We start from the raw sequence: 13796 nt of genomic DNA, 5'->3' as shown, positions 1-13796 counted from the left end.
CTCATTAGCAGACAGAAAGTACCTTAGGCATCCACTCATTTTACAAATGAAAGAACAGGCCTAATGAAGTTAAGCTGCCTGGCCAAGGTCACTCAGGTACTGAATAGCAAAGCCAAGACTGGGAACCACCCAGGTACTCTGGCTCTGAAGCTAAGGCAGCTTCCACGTTTTTCAATTCAATAAATAGTCACTAAGCGCGCAACTTTCACCAGGCCCTGTGCTAAGAGCCGGGGATACAAAAAGAGATTAAAAAATGACAGTCCCTGACTTCAAGAAGCTTACAAATCGAATGGGTGAAACATGCAAATATATACACAGCAAACTACATACAGGATGAGTAGTAAATAATTAAAAGCGGAAAAATAACTGGAATTTGGAGGAGTTAGAAATGCCAGATTCCCCAGTGCTGGCACTTCCGGGACTCTCTTAGCACATGAAAACCACTTGTGAAAACTTTTATCTCCCGGGTCACAAAATGAGCAACTGGGGCATGTTATATCATTAAAGGACAATGCAGTTGTTTAAATCATACAGCTCGTGACTTGGCAAAGTTTAAATATGCGAAAACATTTGCAGTCACTTCAATGGCCCATTTTCCGGCCAGAGATGCAACGGAGACTGACCCCGCGCCAAGGAGCTTCCCACGAGGGGCCCCTCCCGGGGTCAGCCCGAAACGGGCGTCCTTGGCTCAAGGACCGAATCCCGGCTCAAACCTGGACCCGGAGGAGCCAGCGGTGGGAAGGTGCAGGCGGCTACAGCGACAGCTCCGGGGCCTGAGGAAGGGAAACCGGTGGCGATCTCACGGGCGCGTCGGACAAACACATCCGGGTCACCCGTCCCTGGCCGCCACCCCGCCCCGAGCACTGAGCGAGCGCCCGCCGCGCCCACCCGAGAGAACGAGCGAGCGAGCAGAGGGAGAGCGCGCCGGGGCCGGCCCGTGACCGGGGCCGTTCCTGCGAAGCGGACCATGGACTTGATTGTTTTTCAGGCACCGTCCAAGGGCCGCCCGTAGGGGTCACGCTGAAGGGGCAGCGGGGGCAGCAGGGAAAGCGGTTTTCAGGGCTGGAGGTGGATACGGGGAGCGGAGAGAGGGAGGGGGGAGGAAGGAGAAAGAGCGGCAGGGGAACCGCCCCTGGCCAGGACCCGGATGCCCAGCGGCCCCGGTCCCGCGATCTTCCTAAGTGGCCTGAAGCGGGCAATCGCAGTCCCGCCCTCAGAGGCTCCCGTGCCCCGGCCAGATAAAACCTTAACTTGCGGCCTCACGCTTTTCTCTAGCTCCTCGCTTCCCCCTCTGATTGATTCCTTTGACTCGCCGTCTTCTCTGAGCTTAGGGGTGGGACTTCCGGTCCCGAAGTTGTGTGGCTTCCGGCGGGAACTAGAAGACCTGATCGTGGACAGTGTTCGGGGTCGCCGGCCGCTTAGGACAAGAAGGTGGAACCTGGTATTCCCTCAGTGACGTCGGCTTCGCCGGCTCAGCACCAGGTTTTACTTTCTTGGCCTGAGTATCCGGCCCTCCCTCCCGGATCGGGTAGTCCAGCTCCCGCCGGAAGTCGTTCAACTGCGGGACAAGAAGTCCCGCCTCCTCCCCGAAGGGAAGACGGTGAGCCGGAGGAGTCAGTCAGAGGGGAGAACAGGAGCGATTCAGCCAGCAAACAGGTAAGTTATTATCTGGCTAGGGCGGGGGGTTGGGGGCGGGGACCGTCCGGCGTCTGGGCTGAGCCCCAGCGGCGGCGTGGGGATCGCGGGCAGGGGCAGCTCGCCGCCAGGATCTCGGCTGGGGCCTTTCGCTCCCTCTTCCTTCCCCCCTCCCTCTCCCTGTTCATCCCTCCCCCTCCCCCCTCCCTCTCCCTCCTCTCCATCTCTCCCTCCTCCTCTCCATCTCTCCCTCTCTTCCTTTTTCTCCCCTTCTCTGTTCTTCCCGCCGTGGCTTGTCTCTCTTTTCTCTTTCTTCCTTCGGTCTTCCTCACCCTTTCTCCCTCCATACTACACCTTTTTTTCTAGGTACTATTAATTCTCCTGAGCCTTCTTCCACCCTCCTTTCCCACTTCACATCACAGTTGAGTCTGATGGGGATTATTACCTCTCCCTCCTTTCTAACCCTAAACACCTACACGTTCCCTCTGTGCAGGCGCAGGTTCCTGGGTTGCAGTGTCTGTCAGCACTCAATTTTGTGTGTGGGGGGGTCCCTAGTGTGCGACACCATTCCTTCCTCCATCCACAGGTACTCTCTCACATCTGCACCTCAGAAATTATGAAGTCTGGTTATTACTCCCTGTTTTTCTCTGAATAAAGAATTCTACATAAGCCTGGAGATTAAAAGTTAACACAAAGGTCTTCAGCGACTGTTTTTTTTTTATTAGGCAGCAGCACACACCACCAACTGTCAGCCTTTTTGGCCTTTTTGTGTAAGTGATACAGATGTTGGTGAATTGTTGGTTATTACCTACTGCGGCAGGACTGATGACTAGGAACATCGTCACCACAGGAACTGTTATAGCTGTATGGTGAACCTGCTTACATATCTCTTACCTCTTTTTAAGCCAACTGGGAGATCTGGTGGCTACCTCAGAACATTCTAGCTGTTTCTTTTTATGTGGTTCCACTTTCAGACTTTTTTTAAACTTAATTTTGCCATCCTTTTATCATGATATACATTTTGGAGTATTGGGTTTCTAGTCCATTTCTGTTTGTCAGTGCCCATTTTCCTGGGTAGGATTACACTATCTGAGATGAATCAGTGGAGAAGATTAGCTTATTAGCTTCTAGGCTCAATCAGTTTCAAGGTAGTAGAGTTTTGGTGGGCAGAACTATTAACTCTTTGACAAAGTAAGAAGGGAAAAGACAATGAGAAGTACTGATTTAATGCAATGTATGATTTTATAGTGGCTGAATTTTCTATGCCCATATAGGCCTGGTAGTAATTTTTGTTGCTACCTTTGTAGTTACCTTAGCTGTCTCTTAAGTCAAAATGGCTCATGTCCCTTTGATCCACTTTCCTATTGTTCCACAGTGCTACGTGTACACATGTCAGATGTACCTTGGGGAAAATTTTTCAGATCTTTCACAGGGTTGGCACCAAGATCTCCGTTCAGATGTTTTCCTCTGAATCAATTTATTTTAATCAGAAGTGATATTGATTGAGAGATCTTGGAGGAAGTGGCGATTGAGTAATACTAGAAAGGATTAGAGTGGCTAGAGGCTTGGTCATCCTGGTATTACCAGGAGTGGTAGGTAGCCTGTACCCCGTTATTTCACTCTAACTCATGGCTGATTTTTGGGTTCCATTTAGTTGCACTGGCTAAATAGCTTCCTTTTATTTCTTTTGGTAGCATCCAATAGCCAACATTAGGGGATCATAGGTGAAATGGTAACTTTTGATCTGGAAGAAGTAGCAAGGTATCATAGGGAATGTAGCAAGAGGGAAAAGAAGACAATAAGGAGGAGAATTCCCTCTGTGTTTGGGTGCCTCTTCTCCAATCTAGAAATATTTATTTAATTGGCCTAGGTTAGCCTTATCCTAGCAACTGTCAATACCTGTCCTGTGTTGACCACTAATTTGTGTTTTCTATTTAGGCCCCTAACAAGTGAGACCTAAACCTTCAGGATCTCTACAATTTTTTTCTACGCTGCTACCCTTGTCAGCACTTGCCACTATCAGGAGTGGTGCTGAGAACATTGATAATAATTTCTGTCTTTTAACTAATGATATGATTCCTGTTGATGGGAAGTTAGTAGATAGATGCCTGGTGGTGGTGAAACTCTTGGGGCTCTCATGGATAATATAGTCTCCGGTACCACAGGAATTGAATCCTGGGGAAAGGATCCTCACAAGCAGAACTTAATAGTAGATGTAGTTGTTCTGATGGTAACAGACTTTAAGGGGAAAGGTCAGTACTGTAGAGGGTGGGGCCTTCTACTAGCCATTGAGAAAATTCAATTTTCATCCGAAGTTTTCTCATTTTTACTCTGGTTCCTTCCTTTTGGGAGGTTGGATGAGATAGGGCAATTTCAGAATAAGTTAGTTGCTTCCTACTCCACAACTTTCTCTTTTTTCTTTGCTGAAAAAAGTGCACTTTAAAAAATGTTTTCCAGTTTATAAAGCTTTTCCCTCACAGCTGGGGGTGGGTTGGGGGTGGGGGGAGTGTATGAGCATCAATTATTCCTTATTTTTGTAGATGAGACAACTTAAGTGCAGAGGAGTTAAGTGATTTGTCTAAAGTCATACAGGTTAATATATGCTCTAGTCTACTCCATTTCTCTAATGGAATGTAAACTACTTGAGGGCATAGCCTATTTTTTTTTTTTAGTTTTGTGTTTGTATCTCCACTGCCTAGTATGTGCCTTGAATATAGGTGATTAATAAATGTTGGATTTATTGTTGAGCTAAATATCAGATAGGGGATTTGAATCCAGATCTTTTGGCAGTGCATCATATCCATTTCCTTATCTGTTATATCATGTTGTCTCTCTGTGCCCATATTACTATGTTTGGGTTACTTAATTGTTTGTTATGAGAATGGGTCCTCAGTTGTTTATTGTCAAGGCTAGGGTCTGTCCATGGGTCTAGTAAGAGTTGTGGAGTCAGATTGGATTAAGTTTAGTCCATTTGTCTCATTAGAGGATGGTTTGTTTGAGTTGGGGTTGATCTATCAGAGTTAAGCTTGAGTTGGTTGGATGTGGTCTTTGGGTCTAGGTCATTTTGGGTTTGGATTGATTTGACAGGTTGAGGTTCCACCTTCATCAAATTTACTCAGGATCTGTTGTTTTATTTGGACCTTTTGGCCTGTGATGGTTTGGGTCTGTAGTGACCTGAATAGTTCTTTTCTTCCTTACTCTCCTTAGTCCCTTGACTTAACTTCTTAGTTCCTTTTCTGGACCTGTTATAGTCATTAGACTGACTGGAGCTGGAGTGGGATGATGAGTGTTGGGTTGGGCACAGAAGAGAAGTCAAGGGAGAGTAGGGTACCCACTAAACAGTATTTTTCTTTTACAAGTTTATAATTGGTTTGTGTAGAAATTTTTTCAGTGCTTACAATTCAAATACATGGAGAGGGGAAATGGAACTTCATTCTCTCCACATTGGCAGAAGGGATTGGGCAGATAATACAATCAATTAACAAGCATTTACTAAAATCTGGGGATACAGTGAAAAGGTGAAAACAATCTCTGTTCCAAAAGAGTTTGCATTCTAATGCGGGAGACATGTATTTGTATATGTGTATATATGTGCATATGAATATGAATGTATACATGTATGTCTGTTTATATGTGCACATATACATAGACATATGTACACATATACAGTACATACATGTGTGTGTGTCTGTGTCTGTGTAAGGTAGGTGGCACAGAGGATAGAGTGCTGGGTCTGGAGTCAGAATGACCTGAGTTCAAATTTTGCCTCAGACACTAGCTGTGTGACCCTGAGTGAGTCACTTAACCCTGTTTATCTTAGTTTCTTCATCTGTAAAATGAGCTAGAGAAGGAAATGGCAAAGCCCTCCAGTATCTTTGCTAAGAAAAGCCCCAAAGGGGCCATAGAGCATCAGACATGACTGAAAAATGACTAACAACTACATATATATGTATGTATATATAATGTATGTAAAAAGGGACTTACAAAGAAGATACAAGGTAACCTTAGAAAAGAAGGCAGTAGCAGGTGGGGGTGGAAGGACAGTAGCACTTGATGTGAGTCATGAAGGAAGCTGGGAATTGTAAAGGTTAGAGCATTCCAGGCAGGGAGAGCAGCCATTGCAAAGGAAAGGAAAAAAGAGATTAAATGCTTTGAATGAGGAATAGCAAGTAGGCCAATATGGTTGCTTTACAGAATATATGTGGTAGGGAGTAATGTATAAGAATCCTGGAAAGATGCGAAGGGACCAGTTTGCAAAGAGCTTAAATACCAAACAAAGGAATTTATATTTGATTCTAGGAGTGATAAAGAGCTTTATTTATTGCGTGAATGAGGGGATGATGTATTTAGATGTGCGCACGAGGAAAATCACTTTGGTAGCTATGTGGAAGATGATTGGAGAGGGGAAGGACATGAAGCGGAGAGACCAATTAGGAGGCTTTGGAGTAGTCCATGGAAAATGGCCTGAACTAAGTTTGTGGCTGTGTGAGTGGAGAAGAGGGGGATGTATTTGAGAGGTAAGATTTTGTGGAGATGGGAAGGTCAGGGTTTGGAAACTGATTGGATATACATGGAATGAGGAGAGGGAAGAGTAAAGGAAAATGTGATTGTAGGTTACTGGTATTCTTCAAGAAGGTAGGGTCAACAACAACAATAGAGAAGTTTGGAAAAGTATTGGGTTTTTGGGGAAAAGTTAATGAGGTCAAGCCAAGCCAGGGTCTTGCAGAGATTCAGCCTATATATTGAAGGAGGGAAAACATGAGTGCAAAATTCTGAGAGGGTCAGACCTGGGAGCAACACCCAATTTTCTTTGCTTAAGTGAAGGCACTATGGAAATTAGTGCAAGGTTGAAGTGGAGTTTCTTAGAGTAGTAATGTCAAACTGCAGGTCACATATCAACTTAGAAAACTACATTAACTATTTTTGTTGTATTTTTATTGATTTTGTTAAGCATTTCTCTATTTTTTAAAAACAAGGTTTTATTAATATTTTCTTTTTCTTACATCACCATAATTATCCCAAGTATTCTCTCTCCCTTTTCCAGAGAGCCATCTCATATGATAAGTGCTATTTTTTTAGAGAAAAAAAAATCAATATAATTGATGAATATGTTGAAATAAAGTCTGAAAACATGTGCAATGGATCTCCAAATTCCATGATGCGGTGGGTTGGGATGTCCTCGAATATCTTTTCATTCAAGTCCTGCTTGATCTTTATACTTTTGTTACATTTACTTTTGATTTTTTGTTGTGTCATTCTTTCAATTTACATTGTTGTAGTTACTGTATCTATTTTCTTGGCTTTGCTTTCTTTACTCTGCATTACTTCATACAGACCTTTCCATACTTCTCCGTATTCATTACACACATCACTTCTTACAGCACAGTAATATTCCATTACATTCATATACTATAACTCGTCTAGTCATTCGCCAGTGCCGTACATCTACTTTGTTTCCAATTCTCAGCTATCACAAAAAGTGCTGCTATTATAGCAGCTAATTACGTTTTAATCTTGCTCGAAGCACTTGGATGTTTTGTGGTCTTCGAGTTTGACATCTCTGTCTTAGAGCATGCTATTAGTGGAGAAAGATACCTGTTGGCTTATAATTAATGGGAAGTCCTCATTAAGCCTACTTCCCTCATGCAGGACTGATGAGCCTCTACTGGCATTGATATAATTATTGTATATAGGATGTTAAACCAAAACAAAACATGTTCCCAGCCTCATAAGTTTGTACTACTTTTGGGAGGGAGGGGGAAGTAGTTTATCTCTTCAAGGGAATTAGATGATGTGGGTTTCAACTTCTTTCAGTTGTTGGGATACAGTTGTTTTTCTCTGTGGAAAGTAAGTTAACCTGAAGTCAAAAGTGACCCAAAACAAATCCATAAACAAGTCTTCCTATGCTTGATTTTAAATGTAAAATATGTGAGGATCTGTGATTTCATTAGTATGGATAGTTGTCCATTAATCCAGAGCAAAACCTCTGTATGACTTAATAAAGACCTTCATGATTTTTGTGACTGAAAATGTATGGTGGCAGACATTCTTTTGGTGGTACTTGAGAACTTCGCTAGACTGGTCTTTGGGTGATAGAAACATTGGATTTCTTTTGGCTTATACATGAAGCCTTTCTGGCTAGGAATGTGCCCCAATGTGAATTCTTAGAGGATAGCTTTCAAAACAGAACATCCCTCTTATGCCACTCTGAATTGGGGAGGAAAAAGAAACTCTCCACTTCCCAAATAGAGGAATAGAGACTGAATTACTCAGTTCAGTTCAACAAATGTTAAGTTTCTAGGTATGCTAGTCCTGTGGTAGCAAAGACAAAAAGCCTTCAAGAAGCTTACATTTGACTGGGGGGATATAATATATATGCAGAGAAGTGAATACAAATATTTTGTACAAAGTAATATTGAAAAGTGAGGAAGAGCAGTGACAACTGTCGAGTCAAGAAGGGCCTCTTAGGCTGTACTTTAAAGAGATCCCACGATTTAAAGGGGAGGAGGGAGGTGTGGCAGGGTCGTTTATGTATGCAAAGGCATGAAGACAGGAAATGGAATGTCACGTATGTGAAAAAGATAAGTTGGCTACCAGGTTGTTAAGGCCTTTAAATGCCAAACAAGAGTTTGTATTTTTTCCTAGAGATAATAAGGAGACATTGAAGCTTCTTGAGCAGGAGACTGTGTGGTAAGACCTATAATGGAAGCTTGCTGGATTGGATGTCAGAAGATATAATCTATTTCAAGATTTGACTCTGACTAGCTTTGTGACCTGGGACAGGTTACTACTTCATGGGGCCTTAGTTTCCTCAACTGTTTTTATTTTTGTTTTTTTTTTAAGTCCTCTTACTGTTAAGTGAGGGTATCTGTAAGCATAGAGTCATGAAGAACAAGCTGTGGTAGATTGACCTTATTTTCTTTTTTGACAGGCTTACTATCCTCTGATAGAGGAATATCATGAACAGAATATTCCTCTATTTGTTTTTAATTTAATGTTTATTTTTAGTTCCAAATGCTCTCCCTTTCTACATTCCCTCCATCCACTCATTGAGAAATCAAAAAATGTGATATGTACTGTACATATGAAGTCAGGGAAAACATTTCCACTTAGCCTTGTTTTGGGAAAAAAAAGCAAAGAAAAAATGTTTCAGCCTGCCCTTTGAGTCCGTCAGTTCTCTATATACTTTTCTGGAGGTGTATAGCATTTTATGTCATGAGTCCTTTGGAGTTATGGTAGAGCATTATTTTGGTTAGTTACTAAGTCTTTTATACTTGATTATCTTTATGATATTTCTCTTGCTGTGTAGATTGTTCTTGTTCTGCTTACTTCAATTTGCATCAGTTCATCCAAATCTCAGATTTTTCTGAAACCATCCTTTTCATTGTTTTTTACAGCACAATAATATTCCATCCCGTTCATATACTATAACTCATTCAGCCATTCCCCAGTTGATGGGCCTTTTTACAGTTTTCAGTTCTTTGCCACTACAAAAAGAGCTGCTAAATTTTTGTACATCTGGGGACTTTTTCTTATTTGATCTCCTTGGGACATAGACTTAGCAGTGGTATTGCTGGGTCAAAGAGTATGCACAGTTTCATAGCCCTTTGGGGTTAGTTCCAAATTGTACTCCAGAATGACTGGACTAGTTCACAGTTCTACCAGTAGTGCACTGATGTATCTACTTTCTCACATCCTCTCCAGTTTTTGTCATTTTCTGTCATCTTAGCCAGTCTGAGAGATGTGAGGTGATACCTCAGAGATGATTTGTATTTCTCTAATTAATGATTCAGGGCATTTTTTCATATCATTATTGATAGCTTTGATCTTCCTTTGAAAAATGCTTATTCATAGCCTTTGACCATTTATCAATTGGGGAATCACTTCTATTTTTTTTATAAATTTGATATACACACACACACGCACATATATGTATAAGATATGTAAATATTATTACTGGAGTAGTGATGTTGACCTGAATAGAGTGCCAAATTGAGTGCCAAATGTTCTGCCCTTGGCCCTATTTAATAATGCAAGTTTAATAATGCAAGTAGTCAATAAAATAAGGGCATTGGTGATATGCTTACCAAATTTTGGCATGGCTTGAATTTGGGAGGCAAAACTAATAAGCCAGATACCTGAATCAGGATCCAACAATATTTCCACAAGCTTGTTATTGCAAGATAACAAGACTATGAAATGTAAAGTCCAGCACCTAGGTTAAGAAATTAGTCATTCGAGTACAAAATGGAGGAGATATGGCTAAGAAACAGTTCATGTCAAAAAGACCTAGGCAGTCTAATGAATTACAGGTTCAATACCAATCAATTTCTCAGGTTGCTTTGATAAAATTTTAGTGCCTGTACAGGCTCAGGTAATAGTTATGTATTTTGCTGTTATCAGACAGTAACTGATATGTCCACTTCTGGGAACCATGTTTTAGAGGAGGTATTGAAAAGTTGGAGCATGTTCAGAAAAGGACAAGCAGTATGCTAAGGGGCCATCATGTGATTATGAGGCCTTTTATATCCCAGAGAAGAGATGAGTATGGCCTGAAGTAGGAGAGAAGGAAGTATATTTGAGAGATGTAGAGATAGAAAGGGCAAGATTTGAAAACTTTGTATATGTGGCATGAGGGAGAGAGTGAGGAATCTAGGACATTGATTTCAAAGTTGTGAAGCTGGCAGGATGATGGTGGCCTTGACAGTAACAGGACAATTACGGTTCGGTTTGAGGAAGGAAAGATAAAACTCACAACTAATCTCCAGTGTTTGTACAGTGTGCAAACAAAACCCACAAGAAAACATTAGAGAATGGAAGACTGGGGAGTGTTATAGCAGTTTTCAAATATGTAAAACGACATCATGTTGAGAGAAATTACTTATAGGATCATGGATATAGAGCTGGAAAGAACTTTTAAAAAGGTCATTACATCCAACCTCTTCAGTTTACAAATTAGAGAACTGCTTGTTGTTCAGAAGGCTAAATGACTTGGCCTAGGGTCACTCAGCTGGCCATTGTCTGAGGTGGGATTCCAACCAATGCCCTAACTCCATATCCAGTGCTCTGTTTCCTATGCCACTTTGCCTCCCATATATGTCAAGGTTGAGATTTGAACTCAGGTTTACTTGATGTCAAGTCCAATACTCTTATCTCCAATGCCACCCCTCCATAAGTATCGGGGTGACATTTGAATCCAGGTCTTCGTGATGTCAACTTGAGCACACTGTCCATTCATGATTCTTTTGCTTGGCTCCAGGGAGGAAGACTTTTTTTTTTAATTCAACATAATGGAAACTTCTTAGTAATTGTAGCTATCCAAAAATGGAATGGCATGTCTCAAGGAATAATTAATTTCCTGAAAGTGTTGTCAGTGGACTCTAGGTGATTACTTGACAGGAATGTGGAAGGTGGAGCTCATGAGTTGTTTCAGATGGCCTCTGAAGTCCTTCTCTACTTATGTTTTTCTGTGATTAATAGTGGTGTAGACAGAGTCCCTCAATTTGAAGTCAGCAATGGATTTGCATCCTGCTTTTGCTGCTTTCTACCTGTATGAGTTTAGGCAAGTCACTTAAACTTTCTGGGCCTCAGTTTCTTCATCTATAAAATATGTAGATGATCTCTGACCTATCTTCTCACCCCTAATCTGTGATTCTATGATTTGAGGACCTTAGTGGAGAAAGGTAGTCCTGTTGAGTGAACAGACATTTATTAAGTGCTGGCTTAGGTGCCAGGTCCTGGACTGAGTGCTGGGGATGCAAAGAAGTATGAAAATCATTCCTCAAAGATCTCAAAATCTCATGGATAGAAATAATACGTTTTCATTTTGACTTTGTGTAGGATCTTTAGGGTGCTACTTGGGGAAGGGGTGGGGAAGGGAAGGTAAAAAATAGAAATGAAAGAACAATTGTGTTTTTTGCTTCCATTCTGAGGAGTTTTTGTAGTTGGAGGAGACACTGGCCAGCAGCTCCTCCTGATTCTAGTACATGAGGCTGTCATAGGTTCCTACATGGTAGAAATAAAATTTTTCCCATTACAGTCTTCATTCCTTCCTAATCTTTCCCCCTTCCTCCTGTACTTACCTCCAATCTCTCCCCCTCCCCCCTTTCCCTTTTGCCTCTGGAAGTCTCCAAGCATAGTTACTGCATGGAATTTAGTGTATTGAGGTTAAGATAGCATCCCAGTTATTTGGTGACCAGATTTTCAGTAATCTCAATCTTGAACAAAGTTGAACCTTTAGGAATAAGCAAATAAGGTCTCTGGATCATGGGAATAGTGTTTGAAGGTTCTGTGCATTCAAGCTTGTGCTTTTGCTTTGTAGAAAAGATTCCCAGACCTTCATTCAGAATTCAGCAATTTTCAATTTACAGTAGCTATGGTGATCTGAGTCTTTTGATAATATATAGCAGAACAAAAGTGACAGATTTTTACTCAACATAAGGAAAAACTTCTAATAGTTTAAAAATGAAGTGGGTTACTTTGGGGTGTTGCAGATTCTGTGTCTGGTGACATTCAAAGTTAAGTACAACATCAGGGAAATTTCATCACCAAGAGCAGGCCTGCACAACTTTTGCTTATGGCCCTTGGGCTGCTTGCAGCATGCCAAGGATTTCAGGTGGCCAGTGAAAAATGTAGAGGAAAACATCCTTTGTGTGTAGAGGAAATCCTTTGGCTGTGGCGAAAATGGTGTGTGGCTACAAATTGTGCAGGCCTGACCTAGAGGTTGGGCTACAAAGTCACTTCTGGTACACTGATATCACAAGTGGTTGCTGACAGCAAAAGCAGGAGAGGATACAGAAAAGATACTGCATTTTCATAGCCTAGCCTGATTTTGGATGGTTATAATTAATGATGATTGAGTTTTTAAGAAGTTAAATTAGATTCAGTAGACTCAGTTTCAGAAAGTAGGCCAAGTGGTAAGCCAGGACTCCTGTTAGTTTGCCATTTTCAGTTGTTTTAGACTCTATGATCCCATTTGGGGTTTTCTCGGCAAAGATACTGGAGTGGTTTGCCATTTCCTTCTCCAGCTCATTTTACAGATGAGGAAACTGAGGCAAACAAGGGTTGTGTGACTTGCCTAGGGTCACATAGCTAATTAGTGTCTGAGGCCAGATTTGAACTGGAGATGAATCTTCTTGACTCCAGACCTGGCATTCTTATCCACCGTACCACCTAGCTGCCCTCCAGTACTCCTAACCCAGATCTTCTGATTTGAAGCCAAGTAATCTTCCTATACTTTGCTGCTTCTTATTTTAGAAACTGATGAAAGTTAAAATGTAGAGGAAACTTTTAGTTTGTGTGTGACAGAAATAAGTGCATTTTTTGTTCAAAATAATTTGGTTTTATAGCTTTGAGGGTAACAAAAAAGGCAAAGAATCAAATCCCTGGTTCTCCTGAACACGGGGAGGCAGGGCTGGCAGAAACCCAGGCCCGTACAGTAAATTCATGGGCATCCCATGATGCTCAGCCCACCCCCATGCCCCTACATAATTGACAGCTTCACCAGTTAATGCTGACAGGTGTTCCCCACCAGCAGCAGCAATCCCCTCCCCCTGCTGCAGGTGGTCCTGACTGATCATCATTAAAATGCTCCCCCTGTCCTTCACCCCATCCTCTACTCTACCTCACTGCACCAATCAGGGTACCAAGAAAACTGGTCCAAAAGTCCCCAATCTTCCTGCCTCAGGACAGGTCCAGAAAGGGTCAGGACCTTGAGACTCCACTGCCCAGAGACAAGTAAGGAGGTTTCTTGGGGGATGGGCCCCCAGCCCCCACCTTAGAGATTCCAGAGCCTGGCACCACCTGAGAGAAGGAGCTCCTGGTGCCTAGCTCAGCCCCTGGTTGGCCAAACAGTGGTGTGGCTCTTCACATTTGGTTTCTTCAGGTCAATCCTTCTGGCCTTCCCTCAGCATAGGGGGCTGCAGCCCAAGAGGCACCAGGAAGTCAATGGAAGAAGGTGGAGACCAAACGTACACACATATAGATATAAAAAGGAGACAGGGGGGCAAGCGCTAGTAATGCTCCCTGCTCCTTGTTCCATTCATCTGTCCAGCCAGTCAACCAAGGGCCAATATGCTCTTCCACTCTTTCAGGTGTGCTTGCACACACTCACAGGGGCAGGGGGCATAGATAGCACCAGCTGCCAATCCCCACAAGCAGGG

The sequence above is a fragment of the Trichosurus vulpecula genome, chromosome 1, assembly GCF_011100635.1.
Source record: "Trichosurus vulpecula isolate mTriVul1 chromosome 1, mTriVul1.pri, whole genome shotgun sequence".
NCBI lineage: Eukaryota > Metazoa > Chordata > Mammalia > Diprotodontia > Phalangeridae > Trichosurus > Trichosurus vulpecula.
Note: the sequence above shows the minus strand (reverse complement) of the source record.